Here is a 22,453-nt window from a genome sequence, read left to right as displayed (position 1 = left end):
TCACCTTAAACAGGGGTACAATCTTAAAACGCATCTAAATTTCGATAGAATTGATACTTGCATGGTTTCTTTGTGTTGTGTAAAGCAAGATGCGTGCGTTGGCGTTTCTCAGAGTTCTCGCGCGTTGAAGCTCTCTCTCCGTTTGGTCCTTCCGGAGCTTAGTCGGTCCGCGGGAGATTTAAAGGTGTTTAGAAGCGAGTGTCTTGGAAAGGAAAGTTCATCTCGTCCGCCCTGAGAAGGTTCCACTACGCACGCTGGCCGTGTCGCGGAGCGCGTCGATCTTCAAAGGAAACAAACAGCTTGGCGCGCGGGCTCGTGGCCGAAGCCCGCGAACCGCGCTGATGTGATGGGAGGAAAATTTGTCTTGTCGGAGTCCTTGCAAGTTGACTGAGCGAAGATGTGCTTGTGTTACTGTCCTTTAAAGTCCATTAACCTACGCCCATCTTCCCTGAGATGACCAATCATTGGTGTGAATTTCAGGCGGGAGAGAATTTCTTTGTTCTGACTTTATTACTCGATGGAATGTTCTTGCGGGAGGCCAGAATTAGTAAAGTTTCACTCCAAAAGGACTAAACATACTAACGGTACATCTCATAATCATATATTTTGCACCATTGACTCAGACAAAGAAAGAGAAACCTTTAGACATCAAACATGCCTTGGTTTAAATGCATAAAAGCAGTGTATCTTCTTTACAGAGCCATTTTGAGCTTTTTAGATGGCTTTTACATCACACAAACATAAGCAATATAGGAAGCATGCATATACTTAAGAAATCATCCATCCATCCATCCATCATCTTCCGCTTATCCGGGGCCGGGTCGCGGGGGCAACAGTCTAACCAGAGACGCTCAGACTTCCCTCTCCCTAGCCACTTCCTCCAGCTCTTCCGGGGGAACCCCGAGGCGTTCCCAGGCCAGCCGGGAGACATAATCCCTCCAGCGTGTCTTAGGTCTTCCCCGGGGCCTCCTCCCGGTGCCTGGAACACCTCCCTGGGAAGGCGTCCAGGAGGCATCCGAAATAGATGCCCGAGCCACCTCAGCTGGCTCCTCTCGATGTGGAGCAACGGCCTACTTTCAGACTACATCGATAAACCCCGCCCTCAAGCCTGATTGACAGTTGACTGTGTGAGGCATCGGAAATGCAAAGGCAAACGGGATTGCGATTGCATTTGAATTTTTTGCAGGTTGTGGCAGGACACGGAGGAAATGTAAGAGCAAATAGGTGATTTTCTATTGCTATTCCAAAATGGCAGGGTCATAACTTGTAAGACATTGGAAATGTAATTGCAAAAAGACTTTGCTTTTCCATTTGAATTTTGGCAGTCGTTGTGCGTTCACGTAAATGAAAATGCAAATGGCAATGCGCGATTTGCAATTGCGTTTGGATTATGTCACTTTTAATGTGTCCACAAATTGAAAACCCAATTGCAAATACAATTTGCAATTCCTTTTGAAAATTGTCTGCGATATCCTTCCATACTTTTCAATTTTTTAAAGTTTTAATATGAAATTCAAACAATAAATAGCTTTTTGGCGCTAATGTGGCATAACATTAAAGCCAGAGGCGTTGAAAAACAGAGTTGCGACATGCTTTCATCTCACGGCGGCGTGCACGGTCACGTGGTTCACAGAGCTCTCATTAGTTCCAAACAAACCAGCACTGTCAATGCATTTGAATAGATAGACGACAGTTTCACTGTACAGGTATTTGCAGCATTTTTTGGTAAACAGTACAGCATAGTGTGCATTGTTTATTACGTCAACCATATAGGATCATTTTATTATGGAAAGTGATGGAGATGCAACATTGTTAACATTAATGTTAATGTTTTTCTTGTATTTAGCCCTATAATCCTTTCTAATGGCTCACTCAATACTCATTGATGGTCAAATGTCACCATACACATGAACTATTTTTCAATTAAATAAATGTTCTATATTTTAGTTTAATAATATTTATTGAATATTTTGATGAGATCTTTTGGTACTAAATAGGCCTACTATTTGTGCAATAATTATGGTCCATTAATGACCATTTAATGAATAAAAATATTTTTCTTCTACTATTTTTCTTATTTATATTACAATTAGTGTAGTAATTAAGGTTAAAATAGAGAATTATATTGCAAAGTGGCAAATTAGAATCATGTTGTGGCTGGAAAAATAATACATTTAATTTGTAATGCCATGGTTTACCCACTATAGGTGCCTGTATGGCTCTTTAATAAATATACATACATGCATCTAGTTGCTCAAAAAACTATTGCAGATCATAACGGTGTGTTTACTTATTTTTAGGTTTTGCATTTGAATACATATTTAGACATGATCAAACACTAGATTTCTTTAAATGTAAAATTTTAAAACATTAATAACATACATCCTAATATTTTTTAATGTTACTTAAATACACACAAGTGAATATAAATGAATGCAAGCAAATATAATTTAACCCAAGAAAAGTTTAAAATAGTGCTAAAAAGGCAAACTTATTTTTCCTTATATGTACAGTAGGCTATATGCAGATCTCGGAATCGATATTTGTGCCAATCAACAACCCCAAATAAACAACCCACGCCCCCGCCCGCCAACACAAATTGGTTTCTAATCTGTAGGAAACACTGAACAAGCTCTGGAGACAATGGTAACTTTAGCCACATTAGCACATTCAGAAAGGCGATTTGATTGCAAACACACATTATAAAGTGCGGTACTTACATGTTCTGGATATGAAGTTGGATCATGAAGAGTTGGCATTAATCCATATTTGAGTAGCAACTTTTGTGCAAATCCTGCATTTTACTGAACCTTGTTTGCAAAGCAGCCCAGTGTATGATTTAGAGATGGGCATTTCAAGCAAAAATAATATTCAATGATCGCTGGGAATTATTCGATTATTATTTGATAATCGCACCCCTCCTCCGCATGCACACATATAGGCTACACACACATAAACAGAGGGAGAGGGAGAGAGACCATTCACGCTTTCAATCTGTATGATAACAAACTGTTTAATTCATTAGGGAATAGGATATCTTAACTCCATAGAGCCATATAATGTAATGTGCTGAAACATTTGACTCTTATTTGACATCGTCCCGACTCCCAAGTTACCGTAACCATTATATGCCACGAAAGTCTACAGTGTGCGTGTGAGACAATGTGTTCTTCTGTTGCAGCTTTTAGGTGCGTTATTGGCAGCACCACCCTCTGGTTACATGACCGCGTCACCACTACATCTGCACCGAAAACATGGGGATTTAAAAAAAGATTTTATTTTTATTTTTTGTGTGCCCCAGCTAATTTCTGGGGCACATTCCCTTCAGAAATGAAATTAATCCACTGCATCCTCAGTGGCTCAGATGCCGGGAGTTTATTATTACAGCCAAAAACAGAACAGTTATAATGTTTAAACAGCTGAGGCATTTTATGACTAGCTAGACGTAACATTTTTGTATTGTATCAGCATTACGGCCAGACAGAGGCAGCGTTTTTTGGAGCCTGTCTATAGCGACCAGTCGATGAATTGCAGTTTAAGTCACTTCCATTTTGGCTTCAAGATAGACTGTTGAACATTAATGTATTAATGTACACCATGTAAAAGTAAATTTTGCATAATAGGTCTCCTTTAAATTATATGTGAGTGTCAATGATGAAATTGTGTTGATTGACATATTTGGTTATCACAATGCCAATGTACATTTTGCCTTGTGTGAACAGCAAAAAATGGATGCAACAGTTTAACGTCACATAAATTGCTTGTTGCTGCGTCACACCATCAGCGTCACACTTGGTTAGGACACAGTGTTGGACTTCTCTGAAAACCAGAGAAGCCTGTTTTGACTTTGGAGAAAGACTTTATTTGGAACTGACTTTATTCACAACTTGTTTACAGGCAGTCATTCAGTCCTCCTCTGATCATATTTTCCCCTTCTCTCTTGTTCTGTGGCTGCTGTTTGGTTTGTGGGTGGATTAGTTTAGCAATACCCAGGAGGACTGAGGGCTGTGACTCTAATTGAAGACATAAAGACAGCAGGGTGATAGGACATGTTCCAATTTACCTTTGTATCTTGATGGACATTTTATGCGTGAGACCCTAAAGGTATTCAAAGGTATTTAAACCTATTTGTATCTATGATTTTTCAATTTTCACTCATTAGACTACACGCCCCACATGGTGATCCTGACGTAAACACAGCTGATGTTGTCACTGAATCTTTGCTGTAGATGGTTTGCATTTTTTCAAGCACACAAGTACACACCCTTTGGCTGCTACTGACAATGATTGTTGCACCAGCCTCTTATGTTTTCTGTGAGTTGGCAGATGGAGGTGTGTTTTCAGTCTATCTAACGCTGCTCATTCATTCTGCCGGCTGTTCCTTGTTCTGCTTTTAGGAAATAATAATCCTTCCACACTACAGAGGAATTTGGGATAAAAGGTAACAACCTATTAGTGAATTTGTTTTGTGAAAATTTTTGATGATGGCGATTAGGATAATGACAGACTGTATTATAGTTCAATGAAGCCTGTTGCTTTTTGACTTAAAGAATCTTAAGTGTAGAAGAGACAGATGTGTTCTCAATCCGAATATTTGGAAGTGCATTTGGCAGGTCTGCGTTCAGACGACAGGAAATGGACTGCATACTTGCTGTGTAAATCTCAGTCAGCCTGGGTAACTGCGTGGAATTTTGTCGCTACATCAGATAGTGAAATGCCAGAGCTAATTTCATACCAGCCAGTCTTGAGGTTTGACGTTTCTTGACCCTTGAGGACAACAGACAGTGCTTTTTTATTTTGAACTCTGGATTTTTATATAATTGCTGCTTTTGTTTTTATTGCATTATAATTTGGTAAAGTACTCCAGGATTCACTTTATTTTTTAAGTGTTATAACCTAGGTAAGCAGAAATTAGAAATATCAGTAGTAGGAAAGACAGCTGGTATGGAGTGGTTCACATTCTAGGCAGAAAGAACATTACCCTACATTGACAATTTGGCCAGTTTTAATTTTTGTACAGTAGTTAATAGTTGGTTACTATAGGCTTATTTGTGTAATTGTGTGTGTCATTTGTTTGCCCAAAGTGAACTAATTGCTGTATTGAATAATACCCCCTATGAGACATTGTATATTTATAATATTCTGACCTTTTTTTATGTTTTCTGTGATTATTGTCAGTCATGAAGATTTAGCTCTTAGGAGCCAAATATTGTATTGTGTTGCTGAAGTCTTCTAGAAATAATGTAAAATACATGCAGTAACATTCAGTGAATAAACAAATAGGGCATGTGATGCAAGAGATATTTGGGCACTTAAATCACACTTACGAATTTTACTGTACTGCGGTACAAAATATCAAACCAAGTGTCATCTTCAAGCAAATGATGCTAGACCAGGGGTTTCCAGTCCTGTTCCTGGCAGGCTACTATTCTGCAGAATTTAACTACAATCATAATTAAACTATTAATTAAGTTAATCAAGATCTTCATTATTACTAGACATCTCCAGGCACCTGTGCTAAGGCATATCAGAGCTAAACTCTGCAGGACATTAAGGCTGAATCCGAAATTGCCCCCTATACCCTTAAATAGGGCACCATTTAAGTGGACAGCCATTTGTAGTGATGTCCGAAACCATAGTGGACGTTATTGAATGCACTCATTCAATCCCATATTGCACCGCAATAACGAGTGTACAGCCGATGTATTCAATTTAGGGCTGCCACTATTTTTATATCGATTAATCTATCGACTAATTTGTCGATTAATCGATTAATCTATTGACTAATTTATCACAATAATTTTCAACAATGTTAATTAAAAACATTTAATTTAACTTGCAACGTTGGCCTTCAGCAGTAGCAGTATACTATAAAAAAGTATAAATGTAAACAAGCCCTTGACAAAATGTAAAACTAAAAGAGTAAAAATATAAAAAGGTACAAATTTGTAAACCAACATAACAAAAAAAAGAGAATATCAGCAAATACTTTTTATATAGAATAGTGATGTCACGATACCACGATACGACTTCGATACGATACCAGACTAAAATACCTCAATACCGATAAGTTACTGAATCGATACCATGGCAAAAAACAGTAAAAGTAATTGAATAATATGACAGAAGTTACTATTCATTGTTTTATCATTGTTTACCTCCCTAAAAACTCCCTAAAAACTCACTTGGCCGGTGTCCTGACATTTCATCCTACCCGTCAGATTGTCCTACCAAGGCTTACTGCGCATGCCCACATCAATATTTTTTATTTGTATTTTTTATATTTTCATTTTAAGGGTAGGTTTAGGGTAGGGATAGGGGTAGGTATGGATATTAATGGATATTAATAAAGCAAATCATATTAATATGATTCTGGTAGCACAATCTGATAGGTAGCATTTTACATCCATATTTAATATTTATTTATTTAAAATATTTACATAGTTTTAAGGGTAGGTTCAGGGTAGGGGTAGGTATGGATATTAATAAAGCCTCAAATCAAATGAATATGATGCTGGTAGCACAATCTGATAGGCAGCATTTTTTGCTGTCGAATTGTGCTACCTACTGTTTTAATGGGAGGTAGCAAAATCTGACAAGGTAGGACAAATCGACAGAACAGGCTGCGCGCGCTTCAAGTCAGAGTCTGGCAGCGCGCACGAGCACGTCCCGGCCGCATCGCACTTTTCTGTTGCTTTCTTTTTCCTGAGCTGCACATATATATTTGACTGTTCTGCTTCCATTGCTTAGTGAAAGGTGGAAGCAGAGCTCACACACACGTCCTCACTCCTGCTGTCACACATCGACGCACATTAAGAAATACTGCTCTTATTAGAACGCTGTCATTTTTAAAGTACCGGTACTAATACAATTTCATATCGTACCCAACTTACCCAGTCGACTAAAAATATTGACGTCGACTAATTAACAGCGTCGACGAAGTCGATTGTATCGACCAAACGCGACAGTCCTAATTCAATTAAAATTTTTCAATTCAAACTTATTTGTATAGCGCTTTTCACAATACATATTGTTTCAAAGCAGCTTCACAGGAAATGTATGCGTCTACATTAGGGGTCAACCGATATGCGTTTTTCAGGACCGATGCCAATATCGATTATTACAGATCAAGTAGACCGATAACCAATATTTTGAACCGACATATGTGTCTAGTGTAAAAATGAAAATTTATGTCAATATTAAGAATAAAAAGGCCTCTGACAAAGTCTCCCTTTAAATTCTTTTACCATATCTTTAATTGGAAGAACTGTTAATATTAACATAATTATTTTCTGATGACTAAAACATAGCCTAAAAAAAGGTGACTATTGCACATCAATGGATTAAATAAAAAAAAAAACACACACACACACACACACACACACACACACACACACACACACACACACACACACACACACACACACACACACACACACACACACACACACACACACACACACACACACACACACACACACACACACACACACACACATATGTGTGTGTATATATGTGTATATATATATATATATGTGTGTCATTTAATAATGATGTTGTAATATGTTATATTTAGCATTTTATTTGCTTTATTTATACCCCAAATCGCATGAAAATCACACACAACCCGTAGTCTAATTGTGTGTTTATTGATTCTCTTTATTTTTTATGTGTAGAAGCTTTTGTTTGACTGTTTATCACGGAGCTAAAAACCAGGAAGTGTACAGGACAGCCAGAAACGTGCCATGTGAGATGATTGACAGCTATTCAGAATGAGAGAGCGCAGAGATCACTGACGCAAATCAGGAGACAGCTCGATCTAAACGCTCTTAGCTCATCAGATCGCATAATTCAGTGAGAAATAATAGAAATGGTATTCTGTATTATGAAATATTTTGCAATCATGTGAGAACAAAGCAAAATTTCTCCAAATATGCAAAGTTTTTGAGTACAAGCCCTAATGGACGCTGTTCAGTGAAGCTACGTGAACACAAATAACCCGCAGCGGCAGCAGACGTGAGTGAATTCATTCGTGTTGATAATCTGTTCACAATATAATGTTAAGATGGTCGTATGGCGAGCAGCTATAATAGGTTTTAGTTACACTAGCACCGATGTGAGGCTATTTTCAACTCTCATGCTGTTGTTCCAAGTAGCTAAACTCCGTTAAAGCTATCACTGCAATGACGAAACGAACATTGACTGGGAATTCACAGTATAACTGGAAACGGGGTTGCTTGTCATTAAATAGATTATATTGAGGTGTTTTGCAACTTCAAGTGTAGTGATTTAATGCAACTTCAAATCAAATCCAAGCAATCACTACATGTTGATAGTGATTACTACTGCCTTACCTTTGGGTGATCACTGCGCAGCTCCAGTTTGCAAGTGCTTTCGGTGTGAGAGCGCAACATTTTTAGTGCCTTCAGCCTTCCACGTTGATTGGCCGGACTTGTGACTCCCAACAAATCAGATGGGTGATGGGCGGGCATTAGTCTAGGTCACAGAGCAGTGCGCTCTGACAGAGGTGGCTGGATCAGAGCCAAATTGCGCGCATTTCAAAATTAAATTATTTTATCGGCAAATCAGTTTTGAAAATGACGGATACCGATAACCATAAAAATGCTTAATATCAGAGGCGATAATCGGCCACGCCGATAATCGGTCGACCCCTAGTCTTCTTTAAAATTGAAAGTGATTTGTCCATGTTATGCATTTCAGAAATGCACATATACAAAGCACACAGATTAGCTAACAATCTATTATTAATCAATATAATAATTAAGGCACAGAAATAAGTGAAATAAGAATACATGTTGTTAATGAATAGGGTAGATAGAGATGAGCATGACATTAATGTAGATTTACCGCTGTGTTGGGCTCAATGCTATATGGAAGAACTTCGAAGAAGCAAGATAATTGAATTATTATATTACCGTGTGGTAAACCTATGTTAAGCAGTGCACGTCGCTCTGTTTTATGTCAGATTGCAAATAGCCAAAATATCTCCAAAGTCAAACCAGTTGAAGTTGAGTGACCTTTCTTGTCAACGATATCTTTGTCCTCCGAGCTGGTTGTGAGCCCTGAATTTTCCTCACTATCGCTCATTGTTCTTGCTCCACTCCACTCCACTCCTCCAAGCCTGTCGGCCACTGTGACTGTCAACAACACCACGTGCGGCACCCAGAAGCCCGGTCTGCACACTGCATGCGCAGCATTACGCATAGCGTGTAAGCATTATATTGTGCATTTATCGAACTGTTATCGTTTTATCGAGAAAAATTATTTAGTGATAATTATCGTTAGAGATGCTCCGATCAGCATTTTTGGGGCCGATTACCGATCACCAAGATCATGATCTGCCGATTGCCGATCACTGCCGATCACAGAATGGCAGGGGAATGGTAATCTTTTATCTATAATCTTGCAGAGTTTGCACCATTTGTAGAAATTAAACTAACTCTAAATTAACTATTGAGAAAAAACTGTAGAAATAGGCTAGAGTCAAGATCTTGAAGAACCACCAAGTGTTTATTTTAGAAAATGAGATAACTTAAGGCTACTGTAGGCTATATTTCCCAAATAAATGTATATAATAAATGTATATAATTATCTCATCTAAATATTTGTTCATGCAGTGCATTTTTGTTTTTAAAGACTAATTTTCAGGTAGGTCTAACATTAGTATTGAGGTAAGAAATACTAAAGACATTTAATAAGAAATCAAATGTAAATTAATATTGGTCTTCCCTGAATAAATTAAATTAGATTATTCCTTACACTTAAGGTTGCAAAAGTTAGTCATTCAAGAGCAGTGAGTGCCATAAAGGTTCATCAAACAACACAAGACAAAGAAAAACTCAGAGACAGCAGCAGTTTATTCGACAGCTGTCACTTTAAGAGTGAACACGGATACGGTTACAGTTGCACAAACGTTCACTCGCGAGTCACGATGGGGTTTACTTGCATACTCGCCAAGACGGTAATTTAGTGCATACATTTGTGTGTATCTGACCATTTCAGCGCAATTTGTTCTCGCAAGCTTTTTGTGAGATGGCCTGTGTATGTGTGTGTGTGTGTGCGCGCACTCACGGTCTGGAGAGCGTGCGAGTGCTGAGCGGTTTGAACACTGGCAAGACTTAAAAATAAATGCAAATGATAAACTTTAGTGACGATGCGACACTGCCTCGATTGTGCAAGTGGCAAATCCTGCCAACAGTGGCAAATCCTGTCAACTGTGCAGCTTGATTTTAGTGCAGATGTGATGATGTGAAGCCATTTGAGCATTTTGAAAGGGAGAGAGAGAGCGCACGCACGCGGTGATTCACTCGCGCTGTTTGTGAACTTACGTCTCACAGAAAGTTATTTAATATAGAAATATGAATTGTACCTCACCTTCAGCGTTATAATTATTTTACCCGCGCCGGAAAGAGAATGAGATGGTGTCGCTGCATGTCATGCCCAGAGCCATAGAGAGAGAGAGTTGCGACAACTCCATTGACTCCAATGGAACGTTTTTTTTTTACAGCAATGGCGGCTCGTGGAGACTCTCAATAGTTCCCGGAAGTAGCAGCCGCGCCATAGAGTTACAGCAAAACAGACCGTTTGTGATGCACTTTTAAAAGGTAAGACGTTTAATCAGTAAGATTTTAAATTATCAGCACATCTTAATCAAAATAACTTGTACATTAAAGCCTGCTTGTGTAGATTATCCATCATTTAAAAAAATTATATTTTAAAAACAACATCGCTGTAACTACATACTCATGCTACATACACATGTCGATGTGTAATAAAATTATTGAAAATCAATGCATTTATTGACTATTAATTACCAAAAATCGCAGTTCTGTCACTGTGACTATCAATTTGAATTGCCCGCCAAAGCACTTCCTGGAACTATTCGAGGTCTACATGAATCACGTGACTATCAAGCGTTTTGAACTTCCGTTGTCGCAACTCTCTCTCTCTATGGCTCTGGTCATTCCCTAGCTCTCACGGCAGGCACGGGTTTTATGTGTCGTCAGCATGCGATCGGATCATGAGATCGGCCTTTTTGCCGATCAATCGGAGCACCCCTAATTATCGTTATCGTTTTATCGCCCAGCCCTAGTTGTACATTTATGATTGTATTTCTGATGTTTTCGATTTTTTTAGTGAAGAAATTCATAAAGTCATTTCTACTAAACTGTACTGGGATATTTTGTTCAGGTGATGTGCATTTATTTGTTAACCTGGCCACTGTATTAAATAAAAACCTGGGGTTGTTTTGGTTATTTTCTATCAGTTTATGGTAATGCTCAGCCCTGGCTGCTTTTAGAGCCTTTTTATAACGGGAAGTGCTGTCTTTCCACGCGATTCTATAGACCTCTAAATGTGTTTGTTTCCATTTGAGTTTCTCTCTTGATAGCGTGAGTAATATTGTTGTACCACGATGCAGTACTTTTCTCTCTAACCTTTTTTAATCTGATTGGTGCAACCGTTTCTAATGTACTAGAGAAAATGGTGCTCATACTGCTAGTCATTTCCTCTAGTTCATTTGTGTGTTTGGGTACACTGAGCAGCTGAGATAAATCTGGTAGGTTGTTTGTGAATTTATCTATAGTGTTTGGGAGAATTGTTCTACCTGGTCTATAACGCGGAGCAGTATGTAAAATAACAGCAGTGCGCAGTGTGCATGTTACAAGGTAGTGATCAGTTCAATATTGATTATTTTGGATATATATCAGGTACAATACATGGCAAATTTTGGAATGTAAAACAAATCTCATGATAAATCTAAAACAAATTTGGGAAAACAAATCTCTTAACAATTTTGTACAGTGCCATCGAGTGTTAAAACGCGAAAGGCGAAGCTTGAATTTACGGGTATGTCCCTCTTTGGCTAATGTACTTTCAAGATGGAGGGGCAACATGGCGACCTGCATTCGAACCCCTACCCGTATGTATTTTAAATGGCATATTATAAACTTACGAGAATACTTTATTACTTGAAAGAAGTGAATATACATTAATGAGCACATATTTTTGAAAGAACTAAGTGTTTTTAGCTAAGAATAAACTAAAAAAGTTACACAGTGTAGCTTTAAGATAAGACATTTATCAGACGCTTAGGCTCTGTTGCGCAACAAATCCTTCGCCATGGTCTTGTCATTCATCTCGCCTTACTGTTGTCTCGTCATCAGTGAACTGTGATTCCTGCTCTACTGTGAGTGAGCTGGATGAGCTGAAAACACGGTGTCGCGGTGGGCACCATAATGTAATATGTAAACTTAGCGGTGGCATATTCTAATTTCACCCTCACGCTCAGTCATGGTGATATAAGGTTTATCCCACCCCTCTCAAACCGATTACAATTTAATACGGTTTGGGCATTTTTATTCCGACTGAAGTGTTTATATGGAGCATTTTCATTCGGATTGGACTTTTAAACCGATTACAGTGCTCCATGTAAACGCACCTATTGTCCTCCTCGAGGCTGCAGCAACTTGCACTCTCTTCATCAAGGCTTAAAACAAAAAGGGGACAAAAAGGTTGTATTGTCTTTACTTTCATCGCTTAAGGCTGTGGCAATCCATGGATACTTCCCCACCCACTCTTCCCGGTACCTGCAGAGGCGTTTTTGCTTTTTAGCAGTGTGTTGGGGTTCCGGTAAGCTACACCAACCATGCCAACGGAATGAATGAAAATTAGCTTATCAATGCATATCTAAATTCGCGCCTAGCCAGTATTTTTTTTTTAACTTAGAAAAAAGATGCTGCAGCCAATGAGCAGCCGGCGGGGGCTGGTTGCAGGACGACTCAACCTCCGGAGACAGTTTTTAATGTTTATCAGACAATAACTACTCAAGATTTTGCTTTAGTATAATTTTCGGGACAATTAGGGCCAAATTCGGGATTCGGGACAACAGTTTAGATTTCGTCTTGAATTTTTCGGGACGTCTGGTCACCCTAACATACAATGTATTTTCATTCAAATTAACTGAATCAATAAGCAGCGCAGGACCAATAAGTTCAAACCTAATAGCCTATTATTAACAGATTTCCTCAAATAAAAGTTAGACTATATACGCCAGCACAGTATTGTTGTTCGTTGTTCGTATATAATGCCCGATTTTAGCCCCGATTTTGACTCACCGACAGGTTTTGAGAAATCGCAGACAAATGCCCGAAATCATGGGCAAAACGGTTCTCGTTCATGCGAGTGACAATCATGCAGTGTGAATTATCAAAGACGCCATCTGAGAGAATCGCAGATGAGTCGCCGACGCCTGTGAGATATTTGGCATGCTAAATATCTGGACCTGTTGGCGATTCAAACTCCTGCTGCGTCAGCGTTAAATGTGTTTTGATTGAAAATCAAGAATCAGTATTTTAATAGATGTATTTACAATTATATCAAACAGAAACAAAGCACAAACATTTGCTTGACCAGCCGCAACAGCAGCACTTAGCAAAATTAATTATTTACCTCCAAGTCACTATCCAAGAACACTATCCTTGCTCCCCGCATCTCCCCAACCATTTCCTCCTCCATAATCGTATTTTCTTTTTCTCCTTTTTGCTGCAAATCACTGCACAGACAATTTTGACCGCAAGCTTTCTGCAGTCTATATTTTTAATAACAATTCCAGTCTTGCGTGAGAACTCCGGTTTGACGCACACGTTATTTCCTTGTCACTTTTCACGTGGGTTTGGTTTGCGGACGGGACAGAGTTGTCTGCGATTCTTCCTCTTGTACAGTCATGCAATGTGAAACCCTCTGTCGCCGATCCATCGTGCAGGATGAACACGGCAGCAACTGAATGCTAGCCCAGATAGTCATGCAGTGTGAAAAGAGCAGTGATCCGACGAGTTTGAAAATCGTGCAGTCTGAACTCGGCATAACTTTACCTCATTTTAACACAATACTCTGATCCAACTAATGCGATTAAGCACAAAATTGGCGTAGGTTTATATAGTTGATATTGCGCACGTTGGGTTTCCAGATGAACATTATAAGCTGCTGAGAAGCGCTCCACTCATGTACATGATAACAGCGCTACACTTTAAGTAAAAATCACTGTTACCCTTCCTAAGTGGGGTGGCAGGAGCCTACATACAAATGGCGGAGTTACACTTGTCTAATTGGCAATTCTTTGAGCATGTCTGTTGTCTACATCAGCTGTTAGTGGCTCAGAAAATAAAGGCACATCTGTTGTTTGACAAATCTTGCCCTACTACTAAAAAGTTTTCCTTTCTCAGACAGTTTGCAGAGTTTTGAAGTTGAATGCAGGCCTTCAGTTAAAGGTTGGTCTAAATAAAGGGGACTTAAAACACAGTTGTTCATATGAGATACAGATGTTGTCCAGACTTGCAGAGTAGGTCTTGTGGTTAACTCGTTATGTCAAATCAGCAGTAAGAATGGAAAGCACTCTGGTTTTGTTAGCAGCAGACAGTGAAGTGAAACTAAGTTAAGTGGATGTTAAAATCCTATGTATTTATTCTATACTGACTACATTCATGTGATATTTTTTCTGAAATGGAGAACCGGATGTAGCCGACCCTCTGTTGCTGATGTTTTTCCTGTAGAGGGCTCACCTAGCTGGGTCTTAGTCTGCATCCCAAATACTGTGCACTTCAACATGTGATGATGGCAATATAAAGGGAATTCACACCAAGGACGATAACTACAAATACGTTTTAAAGGTGTCATGAACTGTTTTTATTTTTTATACTGTGGTGTCTGAGGTCATCTTATGACGTTTGCGTGGTTTTACATTCAAAAACATCATAATGAATAAGAAATAGGCTATTTTCTGCCCTGGTTTTGAGCCTCTCTCAAGGAACGCTTGGTTTTTATGGGCGTGCCGCACTGAAGACTTGGAAGTAAACGCCCAGTGGTATGATTGGATAAGCTATGCATATTTAATGAGCTTCGGCTCCCCCGTGAGTACACGTGAAGCGTTGTTTTGAAAGCATGTGGGAAAACGACAACCGGAATGATTCGTCCCACACAGCTAGGACTCGCAAAATGTCTTTGTCAAACAAAAAATTATTTATCTCTCATCCACCGGCAATTCATTGGAATGTTATTTTTATATTACTTGGCCCGCCCACTATTTAACCCTCTCGAGTCGCGATCGGCTCTCTTTTTTTCTTATCAGTGCCAAACAGTAGGGCTGTAACGATTTAACCAAAAATAAAAACCTCGATTAATTGAACATTTTACCTCGATTACAATTATTGAACGATTATTATTATTTTATTTATTTTTTGCTTTCCATTTTTTGTCCTCATACAGTTTTTGAGTAAGTTCCTGATAAGGTTTTTACTGTAAATATTTTCTACTATTAAAGGTGGAATTTTTTTTCCTTATGAAAAAGTTCATTTCTTTGTGATTTTAAAATACTTGAAGGAAACGGTTCACTTTCAGCAGTTATTGTGTATGGGGCAGATTTCTGCTTGTTGTACATCAGATAAATTAACACAGTAGGCCTACATTACATTTATTTGAATGCATTAATGAGAGAGTGATCGTGTGTGTGAATTGGTCATACCGTCTCTATTCATAATGAAGCAGTGGTTTGTACTTACTTCAAAGGTATTAAAATATATGCCTATAAAGGTTGAGTTTAAGCTACTTTAGTGACTTTACTTATTTAATCACAGGACAGCGTTGACACTGCGTTTCTGCGCTGCTCTCTGCGCGCGATCGTCACGTGATGTGCGAGCTTCTGTCTGAGTGTTCGTTTGTCACAATATATCAGGCATTAGTTCAACATAATACATCTGATGGTCTAAAATCACTTTAATGTTCAAATTGGCAGGCCTTAAAATACATACAAATGACAAAGCTTTGTGAGGACGCAGGTGAAAGAGTATCCAGGTATCCAGAGTATCCAGAAAGAGCCTCCAGGGCGCGCGCGCGCGTTGTCAGAGACACGACACGACTCGGCTCTGTGTCAGAAAAAAGCTGAGCACTGAACGGAGAAGTTTTCCGTATTGTTTTTGAATAGTGCATATCACAATCGCTTTAAATGTTCAAACTGGCAAGCTTTAAACGCATTTACTTGACAAACTTTATGAGGACGAAAATGAAAGCGATCTGGCTTCGGGGCTTGCGCGCGCCGTCTGTGTGTGTGTGTGTTTGTGTGTGTGTGTGTGGCAGCGTAGGCTATAAGAACGGCAATTAACTTACCTGTATAAATTGTGTAAAACATGCAGACTTTAGTGATCTATAAACACAGATAACTGCTCCTGCAGCTCTCTGTGTGCCTGCAAACTGCACTTGATGTGACTGACGGGGCGGAGTCACGTGACTAAAACCGAAATAACCGACATGGGAAAAATACGTCGGTTAGAGGTTCTGAATTTCGGTTTCGATTATTTTTCGATTAATCGTACAGCCCTACCAAACAGACTCAAATAACTCTGTCGTTTTTTTATCATTCAGGCTAGGGCTGGGCGATAAAACAATATCTTATAAATATCAACAAATAATTACCGCAAAATATTTTTCCTCGATAAAACGAAAACAACAGTTCGATAAATGCTCAATAAAATGCTTACGCGCCATGCGTAATGCTGCGCATGCGTTTTGCAGACCGGGCTTCTAGGTGCTGCACGCGGTGTTGTTGACAGTCACAGTTGCCGACTATAAGACGTTTCTGAAAATAGGAAGATTTGAAAATAGTTTTATATTTTTTACTTTTATTTTGTTCAGTTCAAGATTAACAAATAATAGTTAGATGGGTAACATGTAGGGTAAATACTGGTAAAAATGTACCAACAACAATCACATTCAGAAATAAACACTTTATCGCATAGCTACCATGAAAATAACCTGAAGTTCTTATTTAGTAGATTTCACTATGACTGATTTATCACCTTTTTTATGTACAGTGGCAGATGCTGGAAAAAAAACACAGGTGTTTGATCTGCATTATCTATCTGATCCAGGGGATATGAATATTTTTTCCTTAGGCCGATCACATAGCGCTGAAAAGACAGCAGTTTCTCCCTGAAATCGAGGGCAAACGAAAATCCGCCACTTCGAGGATATTGACAGGCAAACTGTGCCTCAGTACGTAGCCGAAATGTCACATTTCGTTTCCTGTATACATTGGTGTCTAGTTCATTACCTTAGAATTATTACTTTATTAGGTTCATACATTAAAAATAACTGACAGCTTTAAACTTGCATTCCACACTTTTTTTCATTTGAAAAAATCTGTTCATCTTTTTCTTGTGTAAGCACAAGGGGTCGTGGGGGGCAGTATTAGCTGAAAAGACAAGCATTGATACCCACTTTGTAAACCTTCCAGAAATAGTATACCATTTGGGCACCTTTGACATGCTTTTTTCAACAACATGATTTGAGACAGAATAATTCTATTCTTGCATCTGATTTAGGGCAGAAGGTATGTGGATTGGGACTCTCCATGTGTTTCAGAAGACTAGTCATGTCATAGAGTAATATATAAATAGAGACCTTTGTCTGTCCATTGTGTAGTTGTCTTGGGTCATTTGAAAGACATGAATAGATGCCCCTACTGCACATGCCTCCGTCTTCTGCTTATGCATTGTAGCATGTTAATATTGTAAAGGGAGCTATTGTATACCAGCATGTAGGTGTTGGCCTCACTGTTCATTGGCTAATAGACATTGAATGCAGATGGGTGATATTTACTCTGGGATTGGTTAGTCTTACCTTGATTTCTTTTTCTTTGACACTGTAGTTTTGCAGCATCTGAATGAAAAGGAGACAACACAGGATGCCTTTGATGAAGGAATTCAAACATTTAAATGGATGAGTGGATGAGTAAAATGGATGAGTAAAATAAAACCATGTTGCTATTGGGAGCCATGTTAGTGTCATTATTCATGTCTTCAGAGTTTTTGCATCGAGCCTTTAAGTTAGATATGGTTATGGATGTATATAGCAGTTGTACAGTGTGTTTTCAATAGCACTTCAAAAAAGCAGCGGTCCTTTTACTGCCAGTCCAGCCCTTTCACAAACTAAAAATTCACCATTAAAACATAGAAGTAGGGCTGCATGGTAATGACAAAAACTATAATTTATTACTGATAGGTATAGACTAATTCAAGACAACTCTAATTTGCTATTGCATCGATATGCACAACTAACCCGTCTCTGCATCAGGGCTGCACGATTTGATTTGAATTGGGATTTTTCTTATTAAAATTGGTATTACAAAAACAAACACACAGAAAAAACAGGTTTGACGTGCTTGTGCTTGTTGCATGGCTGGCTGCAGAATTTGACCTACATTTTGTAATTGTATATCTAACATCAGTCATTTATTTATAAAGCACATTTAAAAATGACAGCTGTTGGCTAAATTGCTGTACAGAGTTCACAAACAAACAACTAAATAATTCAAATTTAGGATTCGGACACAAAACACAATAACAGACAATGCACAATATTTTGACAACTGTTACTGCACCTGGTGATATATGCAATAATAAATGAATGAGTTTTAAGAAGAGCTTTAAACCATCATATGTTTTTATGTAAAGTTGCAAATCATTCCAGAGATGTGGAGCAGCCACTGAGAAGGCTCGATCTCCTTTCAGTTTGAGACGTGTCCTTGGAACAGTCAACCGTAGACTATTGGTTGTTCGGAGGCCTCTGGATGTATTATGATGAAATTAAATAATATCAAAAATATATGGAGGAGCCAAACCATGCAGACCCTTATAAACGAACAATAATGCTTTGAACTGAATACGATGTTTGACTGGGAGCCTGTGGAGCGAGACCAGCACTGGTGAAATATGTTCCCTCTTCTTTGTTTGTTCCAGTCAACAGTCTATTGGTAGCATTTTGGACAAGCTGAAGGCGTGACCACCCAAGTACAATACATTACATTATTCCAATCTGGATGAAATGAAAGCATAAATGTAATATGCCTATAACATAATAATTATTATTATTGCTAAATAAAAATATTAAAATGACTAAATATAAAAAGTATTTATGAAAAATTATTTTATTATTTTATTTTATTAGAATTTACCTATGTTTATGGCTGTCTTAATCTGTTCATTTTCATATGTTAAACCATCCAACTTTTATTTTGACAGAAAACTTAAGGAAGCCCTTAAAGCGTTTAAGGGCTCTTTTGTTAATAAGTGCTTCTCAGTACGAGTATGGGAAATTATTTATGAAAAATTATTTTATTTTATTTTATTAGAATTTACCAATGTTTATGGCTGTCTTAATCTGTTCATTTTCATATGTTAAACCATCCAACTTTTATTTTGACAGAAAACTTCAGGAAGTCCTTAAAGGTCCCGTTTTTCGTGTTTTTTTGAAGCTTTGATTGTGTTTACAGTGTGCAATATAACATGTGTTCATGTTTCGCGTGTAAAAAAACACAGTATTTTTCACACAATTTACTTATCTGTATACCGCTGTTTTCACTGTCCTCAAAACGGCTTGAAAGATTTCCCTGTTCTATGAAGTCCCTCCTTCAGAAATACGTAACGAGTTCTGATTGTGCCAGCGGTTCCCGTGTTGTGATTCGACAGCAGCTTAGGGCACGCAGAGCGCACGTTACCGGAAAGGTCACGCCTCTTACCATAACGGGGATGCATGCGCTCAATGATCTCTAAGTACAGCGTCCCTGGGAAAGCCAAACAAAGGTGACTTGACTCCGGGATGAAAATAACAGCGTCTCGACGACATGGCGACAAACAAACTATACGAACGCAACCGAAAGCAACACTTCCTTTTCTCCACGCGGGAGCAGCAAGACCACTTGTTTGGAGCAGGATTTACAAAGCACAGGCTGCTGAGCTGATGTGAACATAGTGCTGCGCTTCACTTTGAAACTTGCAACTCTAATGCGCACCCGCACTAGTCTAATCAACAAAACTAAAGTGTGTGCGTGCACTCTCTGGGTGTGAGGGATATACTCGATAATGTCAGATCGCTCATCGTTAAAACAACAATTACGATATTATCGCAGACGATATATATCGCACACCCCTAGTTGCCCCAGATTCAAAATTTTCTACATCTCTATCAGTGATCAAATTTAGAAAAGAAAGATTCCGTGAGATGCAGCACACAGACTCACTTTCTTTCTCTATTTCTATTCCCATTACAGAACAGGTGGCAATATCAGAGAGACTGTCTGTATTGGCTGTAGGCCTTACCCACTCCTCTGCATTATTAACACTGTTACACTACGTTCTGTTACTTTATCATGTGACTGCTCATTGCATCTATTTACAGTCATTGGTTGTCAACAATAAAAGGACTAGAGTTTTATTTTCACAAGCGTCAGTGTAAGAGTGTGTGAGAGTAAAAACATTGTCTATTACTGTTATAATTGAAGGGTTCAGAGTAGACAAGTCGCTAGGAATGAATCAATAGTCGATTAATTGTTGATAAAGTTTAAGCAATAAAACGTATTGATGGTTGATTAAACAAGGTCATCATTAGAGTGTGTAGTTTTGCGGCTCATGCACAAAACACGTGCAGCAGACACAAGCAAAAATGTAGGGAGTACACCGTAGTTACGCATTCCAAGTGTATTTGTCTTCAAGCATTCAATGGATTAGGTAGACCAGCTGTTATTTCAAAACATTATTAACCAAGGATTAATTATTACTAACCAAGTGATTTCACTGAGCATAAATACTAGTTACCTGTGTAAACATCACAATAAAAGTACATAGAATAAACAATAAGATCCTGATTAATGAGTATTTTGCGCATGCGTATACAGTTTTTGGATGAATGACTTATTCAGACAAAACAGATTTTTCCAACTTTGAAATAAATATGGTCGGTGAATGTAAATGTTTAATTCTAAGTGAAGCTATGATTAGTACAATGCATATTTTTGCATGGGGATAATTATTTTGAAGTCATTATTGAGCCAATATGTAATTGTCAATTTCTAAATTTTTCAATTTACATTCTATTCTATTCATAGTTTTCAGTCACGCTTAACGTGAAAAACACTTATAGGGTGAGTTGCACCAATAAGGATTAAATTAAGCAAAGTTTAACGCTAATCAATTTTGTTAATCTGGGTTTTATTTTAAATCGACTTGTGTTGCACCACTTAATTTTAAACACAGAACTATGTAGACCGTTAGAATTAAAGGGCTGATCGGGATGAACCGATGCCAGGCTAGAGAATCATTAGTGCAACCCACCCTTAAAGTGCCTTAATGCACCTTTAATATTAAAAGATCAAATTCAGTTTACACCTTTTTGATGATTCATGCTATATACAGGCGAGTAGATGAGCCAAGAATATGAATGCAACACATTTTCTTTTATAATGGTTTTCGATGGGAAAAACACTTAACGAGAAACCTTGTGTTGCATTAATATTCTGTGTTCATTTGCTTGCCTGTACAAAGTATGCAACAACAGTAAGGTGTATATTGAAGTTGGTCTTTTAATATCACTGTCTTACTACATTGAAACTTACTACAAACTTGGTAAAAATAACTGGCGGGCAATGGAGGAAAACCTTTTTTATAGGCGTTCCTATAATGGGGTGACTTCACGTGAAAACTATGAATGGCACATGGTAAATCATGGCTAATCCAAGCGCCCTCCAGCTGTAAAACAGTGTCTAATTGGTCTCCACAATTGGTCTACCCACGATACTCACCCAGCATACCCGAGATCTAGTTTCTATTGGTTAAACTTTCAACACTGTGTCATGATTGTGACGCAATTGGATCACTACATTGTCTTATGTTGTGCTTGGACTCGTTCAAGACCACCTGCTCTAAATAAAGATATGTTATCTACTATGATTTCCTAATGTTTCGCGAAGTTACGTGTATACTGCGTGCTTACATGTACGTCTGCTGCAATTTTGAAACCAAAAAACAAATGTGTAATATCATTGCGCCGCTGTACTCATGGTACAGCAGCAAAGTTCCTTGATCATTACGCAGGAATGAGAGAGTAGTTCCTAGCCATATCGGTCTAGAAAATCACAACTTTCAATTTTATGTCGGTCTTAGTACACAATGTAACTACAGAAGAGTCAAGTTTTAAACAGGAAAAATATTGAAAGTCTTTGGTCATTTTTGAGCGCGATACTAATGGTCTAATTCAATTCAACGATGTATGCTAAGCTATGCCAAAAGTGCTTCCACCAGATACAGAGATCGGCTGAATGGATTCAAAAACGGTAAAACTCAACTGTTTGACTCTAATGGAATTGGAAAATTAGCCTATTTTCAAAAAAGTGGAGTGTTCCTTTAACTCTTGCCTGTGAGAATATTACCCACAGTTGGCTCACCTGCAGTGAACCGCTAAATGGTTTCTTCTTTTACACCTGAGTGTGGTTCGAGATTGGCTGATCAGAGATTTTTTCCCCCACTGCCTCCCAAGTTCCTTGCTTTCTGTCCACCTCATGGAGTCTGTTTAAAACACATTGCCACAATATCATGCTGTGGCCTGTCTG

At 38.4% G+C, this 22,453-nt stretch overlaps 1 protein-coding gene across 2 annotated transcripts in view; it reads left to right on the top strand.

Moving 5' to 3' along the window:
• Positions 1–22,453, top strand: part of specc1 (sperm antigen with calponin homology and coiled-coil domains 1) — a 270,540-nt gene that overhangs the window by 8,608 nt on the left and 239,479 nt on the right. Inside the window, exon 2 of one of the 2 annotated variants that reach the window (XM_079816100.1) lies at positions 10,529–10,625. The exons of the other annotated variant lie outside the window; for it this stretch is intronic. The gene's annotated coding sequence lies outside the window, so the exon portion shown is untranslated. The remainder of the gene's footprint in view (positions 1–10,528; positions 10,626–22,453) is intronic. 2 annotated transcript variants of the gene reach the window in all.

This window comes from Gobio gobio (genome assembly GCF_949357685.1).
Source record: "Gobio gobio genome assembly, chromosome: 4".
Lineage (NCBI taxonomy): Eukaryota > Metazoa > Chordata > Actinopteri > Cypriniformes > Gobionidae > Gobio > Gobio gobio.
This window is presented reverse-complemented; position numbering and strand designations above follow the sequence as displayed.